General features: G+C 47.9%; 1 pseudogene; it reads left to right on the top strand.

Annotated features, from left to right (window-relative positions):
- The first annotated feature begins 254 nt into the window (after positions 1–254).
- LOC119290319 lies at positions 255–393 on the top strand (annotated as a pseudogene).
- Positions 394–10,149: the final 9,756 nt, after the last annotated feature.

Raw genomic sequence — 10,149 nt, 5'->3', positions numbered from 1 at the left:
GGTATGCGCAAGACCAACAAGTCTTCTCCTATCTCCTGACGACTCTTCCTTGTGAGATAGCCATCCAGGTTGCATCCTGTCACACCTCGGCGGAGCTCTGGAACATGGTCGAGGGGATGCTTGCATCTCGCACTCGATCGCAAACCACCAACGTCCGCATCGCCCTCGCTAACTTGCAGAAGGGCAACCTTTCCATCACCGACTATGTCGGGAAGGTCAGAACCCTCACCGACGAGCTGATCGCCACGGGGAAGAGGGTGGACGAGGAAGACATTGTCTCCCACATCCTCGCCGGACTCGATGAAGATTTCGATCCGGTGGTTTCTGCTATGTGCTCCAGGTTGGAGCCGGTCACTGTAGCTGAGCTTTTCTCGCAGCTGCTCAGCTTCGAGACGAGGCTGAATCTTCGTGGCGGCGGGTCGCAGTCCTCCGCCAACAGTGCCACCCGAGGCCCCAAGCAAGGCGGCGGTGGTGACCGCGGCCACAGGCAAGCTGGCAATGGTGGTGACCGCAGCGGCCGTGGCTATTCCAAGCCAGGAGGTCGTAGCGGCGGTGGCCACGGCGGCAACAATGGAGGCGGCAGCGGAGGCAACTACAACAACCATGCCTCTGCTTCTCGGGTGCAATGTCAGATCTGCCGGAAGATGGGCCATCCGGCTTGGAAGTGCTGGAAAAGGTATGACGAGTCCTACCAAGGTATGGAGGAGAAATCGGCCAATCTTGCAGCTCCGCAGTATGGCATAGACACCAACTGGTACCTTGATAGTGGTGCTACTGATCATATCACGGGTGACCTGGAGAAACCGAACGTGCGTGATCGCTACAACGGCAATGAACAGATACATACTGCAAGCGGATCAGGTATGGATATTAAACATATTGGTCGTTCAGCAATTCATACCCTAGATCGTGATCTCTACTTGAACAATATTCTTCATGTACCTGAAGCCAATAAAAGTCTCATCTCTGCTAGTCGTCTTGCCATTGACAACAACTCCTTTGTTGAAATTCACCCTCATTCTTTTTGTGTTAAGGAACGGGGAACGAGGAAGGTACTACTTCAAGGCAAGGGTAGGAGAGGTCTCTACCCGATTAGGCACACGAGCGCCGACGTCAAGAAGCAAGTGCTAAGTGCTACCAAGTTATCTCCGGATAGGTGGCACCGACGTCTAGGGCATCCCTCTTCTGTTGTTGTTAGCAAAGTCATTAGTCAAAATAATCTGCCGTCTGCCAGTTATTTCAATAAAGAGTCCGTATGTGATGCATGCCAAAAAGGCAAAAGTCACCAACTTCCTTATCCCAAATCAATAAGTGAGTCAAAATTTCCTTTAGAGCTTGTGTTATCTGATGTTTGGGGTCCTGCTGTGGAAACAGTAGGAAGAAAGCAATACTATGTGAGTTTCATAGATGATTTCAGTAAATTTACATGGATCTATCTTATCAAACACAAGTCCGAGGTGTTTCAAAAGTTTCATGATTTTTAGAAACTTGTAGAGCGACAATTTGATCGCAAAATTCTTGCTCTCCAAACAGATTGGGGAGGGGAGTATGTTAAACTCAACTCCTTCTTTACCAAAATAGGTATATCTCACCATGTCTCCCGCCCTCATGCGCACCAACAGAATGGTTCAGCTGAGAGCAAACATCGCCATATCGTTGAAGTAGGTTTGTCTCTTCTTGCTCAAGCTTCTATGCCCCTGAAGTTTTGGGATGAAGCTTTCATTACCGCAACCTACTTGATAAGTCGGATGCCTAGCAAAGTGATCAACTTTGAAACACCTCTTGAACGACTTTTTCATGAAAAACCCAACTATTCTATCTTGAGAATTTTCGGGTGTGCCTGCTGGCCCAACCTCCGACCTTACAACAATCACAAGCTTCAATTTCGCTCCAAGCAGTGTGCTTTTCTTGGGTATAGCAACCTTCACAAAGGCTTTAAATGTCTTGACATTTCCATTGGGCGTGTTTATATTTCAAGGGATGTTGTGTTTGATGAAAATGTATTTCCTTTCTCTACACTCCATCCTAATGCCGGTGCTCGTCTTCGTGCTGAGATCCTCTTGCTTTCACCAGATTTATTAAATCCTACTGATCAAGGGGGTGAACATATTGCTAATGCTCATTTGTTTAATAATCCTAACCCTAACGGAGACATCAGTGAAAAAAACAGCACTCCAAATCATCATGATTTTATGCAGCAACAGGAAACGCCTGGTACGAAACACGAAGCAGATTCGCCTGCACCTGCGGGCGCGGATCCCGCGAGATTTGGTGGCAGGGGGGCCAACTGACGCACCCGAGGATCCCCAGGAAGATCTCCTGACGCCTCCTGGTCCCCGGTCGGGCGGGATTGCTGGTGATTGGTCGGACGGACCCGACCCGCCCTCGCCTCCGTCTGGCGCACGCCACGCGTCAGGGCCCCGCACGGGCGGACCCGACATGCCTGGTACGCCTTCGTCGTCACATGGGGCGTGTGGTGCGTCGCCTGGCCCACGCGCACAGAACCTGAGCCCAGGCAGTGCACCCGCACGGGATCCAAGCCCTGTCAAGAGCGCGGCAGTCGAGGCAGATTCGCCCGCCTCTGCTTGGTCGGATCGAGTACGAGGTGATGGGCTTGGATCTTCTGTGGCTGGTGATTCAGTACATGACCATGCACAGTTACGGATGACTACACGTGCACAAAAAGGTATTTTGAAACCATCAAAGTTTAAAGATGGAACAATCAGGTATGAGAAAAACTTCAAGTTTGCAAACTTTGCGTCTACTGGTGAACCTCAAAATCTGTTAGAGGCACTAAGCAATGATAATTGGAAAAAGGATATGAATATAGAGTATGAAGCTCTCATGAAAAAAAGACTTGGCACTTGGTTTCTCCTAAGCAAGGGAGGAATGTGATAGATTGTAAGTGGGTATACAAGATTAAAAGAAAGCCTGATGGCACAATAGATATATACAAGGCTAGGCTAGTAGCTAAAGGCTTTAAGCAACATTATGGTATTGATTATGAGGACACATTTAGTCCAGTTGTTAAAGCTGATACTATTAGACTTGTTCTGTCTATTGCTGTTTCCAGGGGATGGAGTCTTGGTCAATTGGATGTGCAGAATGCGTTTCTACATGGCGTTCTCGAGGAAGAGGTTTATATGAGGCAGCCACCTGGTTTTGAGGATGACTTGAAACCACATCATGTGTGTAGGTTGGACAAGGCCTTGTATGGCCTAAAGCAGGCCCCCAGACCCTGGTATTCAAGATTGAGTATGAAACTGCAGCAACTAGGTTTTCGAGCCTCAAAAGGAGATACTTCTTTATTCTTCTTCAAGAAAGGGAAGGTGATCATCTTTATGTTAATTTATGTTGATGATATAATCGTTGCTAGTTCATCACAAGATGCTACCTCAGCTTTGCTAAAGAATTTGATAAGTGAGTTTGCACTTAAAGACTTGGGAGAGTTACATTATTTCCTAGGCATTGAAGTTAAAAAAATGCATGATGGTATTATGTTAACTCATGATAAGTATGCCAGAGATATAATTAAACGGGTAGGCATGAATGATTGTAAGCCTTCCAATACACCCATGTCTACCACTGATAAGTTGTCATTGCACGAAGGGAAGGTATTGAGCACCGAAGAGGGAACTAAGTATAGAAGCATAGTTGGTGCACTGCAATATTTAACTTTGACTAGACCTGATATATCATTTGCAGTAAATAAGGTCTGTCAATTTTTGCATGCTCCTACCTCCTTACATTGGACACCTGTCAAAAGAATACTAAGGTATATTCAAGGAAGTACCGGAATAGGGCTCAAGTTATGTAGATCTCCATCAACTGGAATAAGTGCATTCTCTGATGCGGATTGGGCTGGGTGTCCAGATGATAGAATGTCTACTGAAGGTTTTTCTATTTTTCTTGGGTCTAATCTTATATCTTGGACTGCTAAGAAACAAGCAACAGTATCACGTTCCAGTACTGAAGCAGAATATAAGTCTCTGGCAAATGCAACTGCTGAGGTAATGTGGATTGAAACTTTACTTAATGAACTAGGAATTGGAAGATCACATGTGTCACAACTGTGGTGTGACAACTTGGGTGCAACATATCTCTCTGCAAATCCTGTATTTCATGCCAGAACAAAGCATATAGAAATTGACTATCACTTTGTTCGTGAAAGAGTAGCACAAAAGCTATTAGAGATACAATTCATTCCAACAGGAGATCAAGTTGCTGATGGTTTCACCAAGCCTTTACAAATTCGACAGTTTCAAGCCTTCAAGAACAATCTAAACCTTGATGAGTTAAGATTGAGGGAGGATGTTAAATGATAGGCTTGTAGAAAATGTATAGGCTAGTATTTTGTGACATGTTGTCATGTATTATGTATGCGTACACGTAATCTTGGGTATGCGGCAGGTTGTTAGCTAGGATAGGTTTATCTTTGTATAGCTTGGAGTAGAGGCCAAGCCTAGTAACAACCTGCGCTACCTATCTTGTATCTTGACATCTCTATATAACACGAACGCGTCCCTGCCGAACAGCATACGCTTCCACAATTCTCTTTCTTTCACGCTTATCATAGTCTATAATCCTAGGAAGTTTGGTGTGTCTCTTCGCTACAATTTGGTAATGATTATTAAGGTGGAGTATTTGCATACATATTGTATTAATTATAGAAATCCAACATTACTTATGGTAATTGTGATGCATATGATCGCTTACTTGTAGAAACAAGTGTCGGCCATATAATTATATGACATGACTATTTGACTGAACCTATTGTTGTGCCTTTGTAATAGCACCAAGTAGATAATTCACAGCATACTCATACTAGTTATATTCTCTTATGTAATCAGTCCTACATCAGGCTCCCGAATAATCGACGGTGGTGTTGTCATGTTTAAAAGAAGGTGTTCCCAAATGAGCCATAATAAATATACCACATGCTACATTAAAGCATGCCTTTTCAGCTTCACTCGATAACTTATTTATATCCCTGACTAAAGAAAATTCTACTGGCTTCAAGTTGTGAGAAGCATTTTCGATCATACCTATCAAGAAATCAGCAGAAGCGCCAGTTTTCTCACCACCAATATCATCCATCTCTAGGTCCAAAAGGAAATCCAAAAAATTTGTGCATATCTCCAGCATAGAATTTGAGCTTCCTATCTTGAGACATGCTTTTGCACTGATCCATGACATATGTCGCACTTACAAGAAATGTACTAATTTAAGGTGAACCTTTTCAATCGTAGGCAAGTTCAACATCCCATCAAATTTGATTTCCCAGAGCATAAATTTCTTGTATAACGTAAACCGATTCAAGACAACAAGAACATGGTCTACCTTCAATCTAGATTCAGAGTTACACTTTTCATTATCGTTTTCTCTGCTTGACTCATCTCCTTCAGTGTAATAAGATCTTAAATCTCTATTACATTTCGATGTGGCACTTGCTAAATAACTTAACTTAGACGACATATTTTATCACTAGATCATAAAAGAAGTAAATATACCATTAATGTTGCATAATCAGAGCATATAACATTAATAAATAATTTAACACAATACCTAATTCAATAACATTTGTTAATTCGATCAACTCATTGTTAATATAAAGATTATTAACGCGCAAATCAAGATTATATATTATGGGAATAACATTAAATAAACCAATTATTTACACATCCAAGTAACTTAGAAAATACAAGTATCCGCTACTATGCCACTACATAAGATAACTTGAAATTTTTGTAACTAATGCATACATTTTATTTCGGATCGAGCTATCAGTCATTGAAGTCTGTCAAAATTTATATTGTGCATTTATAAATAAACTAAAGTTTCAGAAGTCAAGTTCATAATGTAATTCTCTTTTGTATGTAACCTTCATGTTAAGTTCACTAACTATTTTTCGTGAACTAAACTAATTTTTTATATACATAACCGAGTACATGTATTTTTATTATCGATATAATAATCCATATTGTAATTTCCGTTCTAAAAATATTTAATAGTTGTGTAAATACAATTTCTTCTAACGGTACAAGACACTACATGTGATCTAAGTTTAAGTTTCCCTAACTAACACAGTGCCCTACGTTCCATCGTCCGTAACTAAGCTACTTCCTAACTTTTTGAGTTTTAATTTCCGGTACTTGCAATCACGTCTTAGATTCCTCAACTACATATGCACGTGATTGTTTTTGTTCTACGGTCCAGACCTAAATATCTCCTTACCAAGAAGATCGCCTGAGCCAAAGATCTGACTTCTTGAAATAGGACAAACTAGTAGAAACACCTAAAATAATAAAATCCAATAGCCAGGAATCATATGTACAACTTGTGCTTACAAAAACATTCAGAGAACATCAAACATACATCAACTAACCTAGGGTGGAATACGTCTCCTACTATCTTCAGTCGTTGCCGTCTGTGAGCGATTCACATCAGAATAGCTTGAATCGCTATCATCTACCGTTGTACTATTTTTTTAGAGCGGAGACATCTGCCCGGCCTTAGAATGAGGCCCTTAAAACTAAGAAGTCCAACAAGTACTAGAACAACAACAAGGTAAATGGTACTGGGATACAAGGCCACGGCCCCAAGACGCGGCGCAGCGCGCAACCTAGACTAGACACCACATATGGCGGATGCAGCTATCGGGGTAGCTTGGGCGGCCACCGGCCGGTATTCTCCCTACGATGCCCGTCATAGATCAGTGCACTTTGCTCACACCTTGTCTGCGAGCTCCTTCATGCGCCTTCTGTCCGTAGTTCTTGTCAGAAATTTCCACAACTGCAAGAAATACACCAGTTTGTATAGAAGGTCAGTCGGGTGACGAATGAATTGCCCCTCTCTCAATGCTTTGTTTCTAGTAGTCCTGATACGGGCATGGCGATTGTTGATGCTACTGAAGTTGAGTCAGTTAAAAAATCAAGAAATGAAGAAATTACAGAAAATGATATTTTCTAGGCGGTGAGATTTCACCGAGGAACCGACAGAAAGATACGGGTATTATGTGGTCCGGAAATAAGTTATACAAATAAATTAGTATGGCGTCCCAAGAAATCTAGCAAAAGATGTCTTAGTGTGGCATGTTCTGATCGTTCAAAATCAAGAATACACACATGGTACAGATCAAGTATGAAGGAATTATATCCTTTTGATTTATTATTTAAAAGGGAACAACCTTGCCAAGTAATGCATGTACGCTTTGGTGAGAGAAATGGGATCAAAAAGGATTTTGCACCTGCCAAAGTGGAGCCGAAGTTCAGAACGCCACCTCGACGGTAAAATATTTGAGTTAGTTGCTAGAGAATCCACCGGTCAGTTTATATTCCTGTTTATTAGATAGTCCATCTGTACACGTATATTTTAGGAAGAGTCTTAGGTAGTTACGTTAGCTTTTCCTTTCATAGTCAAGCTGCGTACTATTTGGCATATAAAAGCCAGGCTTCGGCCTTGTACGGGAGATCAGTTTTGAGTTTTGAGTTGAGTATGAGATATATAGAAAAACATTCGAGTTACGGACGATCATATCTTGTGTATTATCTATGATTTTCTCATCGTGGAAAGCGGCGGAGGGTTGATCATCACATCAACGGAATGCCACTAATCCCACTGTGGGAGCTGGAGGAACTGGTAGGGCTGCTTGACGGGGGCGGGCAGTAGTCGTGAACCCAGTCCAGGTGGATCAAGACCGGGTGCGCAAGCGTCTTCACAGGGCCAGAGCGGTGAGGAGGCTCGGCGAAGATGCCAAGCTCAGGGAAGTGCATCACCGGAGAAGGCATCTCCGCGGGTTCCTCAAGGAAGAGCGTGCCTCGGGTGGCGAGCCTGTTGACGTCGTTCATCCACACCCAGACCTTGAAGCAGGCGGTCTCCTCTTCGCACTGACAGGAGTCGTCGACTTCATCAAACAAAGCCTCGCCGGCGAACAGAGAAGAGACGGACTCCCAGCGCCAGTCACTCTCCGGCACACCTGCAGGCACACGCGGACCCGGTAGCGCAACGCCGCAGCAGAGGCGGAGCGGAACCTGGTCCAGGGCAGCAGGTTGAAGGAGACCGGCCCGAGCACCAGCGGCCCACGTACCGCCAGAGCCCTAGCACGCACAGCCGGGTCGGTGAACCGGAAGAGCATCATCGCCTTCCCTTTCCAGGCCACCGAAATGGAGTCTTCCGCGGCCTGGAACCGGATCGCGAGGGCACGCTTGACGTCCACCAGCATCATCGAGGGGTAGGAGCCCACGATGACCGCTACGATGGCCTGCTGGAGCAGCACCTGCTCCTCATCGATCACCGCGGAGGAGCGAGGAGCGAACGCCGTGACCGGGCCGCGACGCGCATCGCCAGGGGCCGCCATGGAGGTGAACGCGGGCTTCGAGAAAGCGACGTCCCGGCGGACGGGGAAGGGCACCGCAGGGCGGAAAGGAAGCGACAGCGGGGGCGGAGGGGGGCGCGGGAGAGGGGCACGCGGAGCCGGGGAGCACTGTCTAGCCTTCTGACCGGGCTCGCCGCAGAGCAGACACTTGGAAGGATTGTAGCATCTAGCAATGCGGTGGTTGGGGGAGAGACAGCGGAAGCATTTGCCCCGGGCCAGCTTAAGAAGAAGATGCTTGAAGCGAAGATCACCGACAGCGCGCCCATGCCTTGGCCCGGAGTTACTCCTCTTCTTCTTGCCACCAACCAGTTGCCACCCGTCCGCATCAATGCTCGCCCGACCTCGTCCATAACTCTGGGGAACAGATACCTCAGAGCGGATGCGCATGCACTGGGGCGCAGGCGGGGCCTCAATGGCAACAGGAGCTCGAGAATCCTCTGTCTGCACAGCGACAAGAGCGTCGCGATAGGAGAAGATCTGGGGAATAACTCCTGGACGCAATAGGGGAGGGGGCGGCAGGGGCAACGGGAGGGCGGACGAAGGGGAGGGGGCGCCATCGGGTGGTGGTCGGCAAATCCGGAGTGGAGCGTCGCCGGGGAGGATGGCCGCCGTGGCCGGAGTGGCCGACGACGCGGGGGGCAGGATGAGAGCTTCGCGGGGGGTCTTTTCTCCGTCGGACTCCTTCTCCCCCGAGATCATCAAGTGGTGCTACAACCGGAGTCTCGACTTCGAAGACGGCACCTTCCCGCCGGCAAGGCCTCGTGGTTCTGTGCATTCCCGCCTGCACTTCCCTGGTGATGGCGGTGATGGAGGCGGTAACGGCGGGCACGGCCACCACGGTGGAAGCTCCCATGCTGGGCGACGCACCCTCTGGGATGCCCGTCCGGCGGCCACTGGCGGGGATGGGCGCCCCTCGCCGGTGGCTGGCTACCTCCCCGGTGGGCGTAGGCGTGCGGTGGAGCCGCCTGCTGCCTCGGTCAGTTCTGGTCCCAGGCTTTCCACTTGCACGCCTGGCCCGGCTGACGCAGCGCAGGTCTCCGCGTGCGTTGAAGAGATGCTTTCTGGCCAGGCAGCCGATCCTCCAGGCCATGCAAACTTCCTTTTGCATGAAAGGTCTGCTGCTGTGGACCTTGCTGCCACTCCGTCAGGTGCAGATATGGGGCCAGCCACGCCCTCGCAATGCTGCCTGCTGGGCATGGGCGCTCGTGATGCTGCGGTGACCACACTGTTGAACCCCGAAGAGGGAACGCCTCCCCTGCCGATAGCCATGGTCTCCCCTGTGCCTTTCCTGTTGCATGCTGATCTCTCTGGGGAGGCCCACAGATCGGGGACCATGGTGGCCAAGGACAAGACGGTCCCTCTGCTCGACACCGACTCTGCTGAGCTGACCGTGCCGCTGCTTGACGTAGAATCCGCTGACCGGGCATTGGAAAATTGCTCGGTAGGCTCCATCTTGGGCCTTGATTGGCTACTTGCGTCTGGGCCTCCTGCGGCGCTGACGCAGGCCACCACCCAGATGGATACGGATGGGCCTTCAGCTGAGATTCTGGCTGGGCCTCAGCCCGATGTAGGCGGGGCCAGCCCTATCATGGGCAGGCTAGGCCTGCTCGCCATCATTGGTAGTGGATCAGTGGGATTGGAGAAGCTGGCCTCCTTTGCCTCCCTCCTTCTCTTCCCCACCGCCGCTCCTCTGCTCCGTTCCCCTCCCCCGCCGCCAACCTCAACCAAAACCAGCCGGCTGCCCCCGCAATCCGCCCCAGACAACCGAACCCCCC

Source organism: Triticum dicoccoides, chromosome 4A (genome assembly GCF_002162155.2).
Source record: "Triticum dicoccoides isolate Atlit2015 ecotype Zavitan chromosome 4A, WEW_v2.0, whole genome shotgun sequence".
NCBI lineage: Eukaryota > Viridiplantae > Streptophyta > Magnoliopsida > Poales > Poaceae > Triticum > Triticum dicoccoides.
Note: the sequence above shows the minus strand (reverse complement) of the source record. Positions and strands in the feature narration are given on the sequence as shown.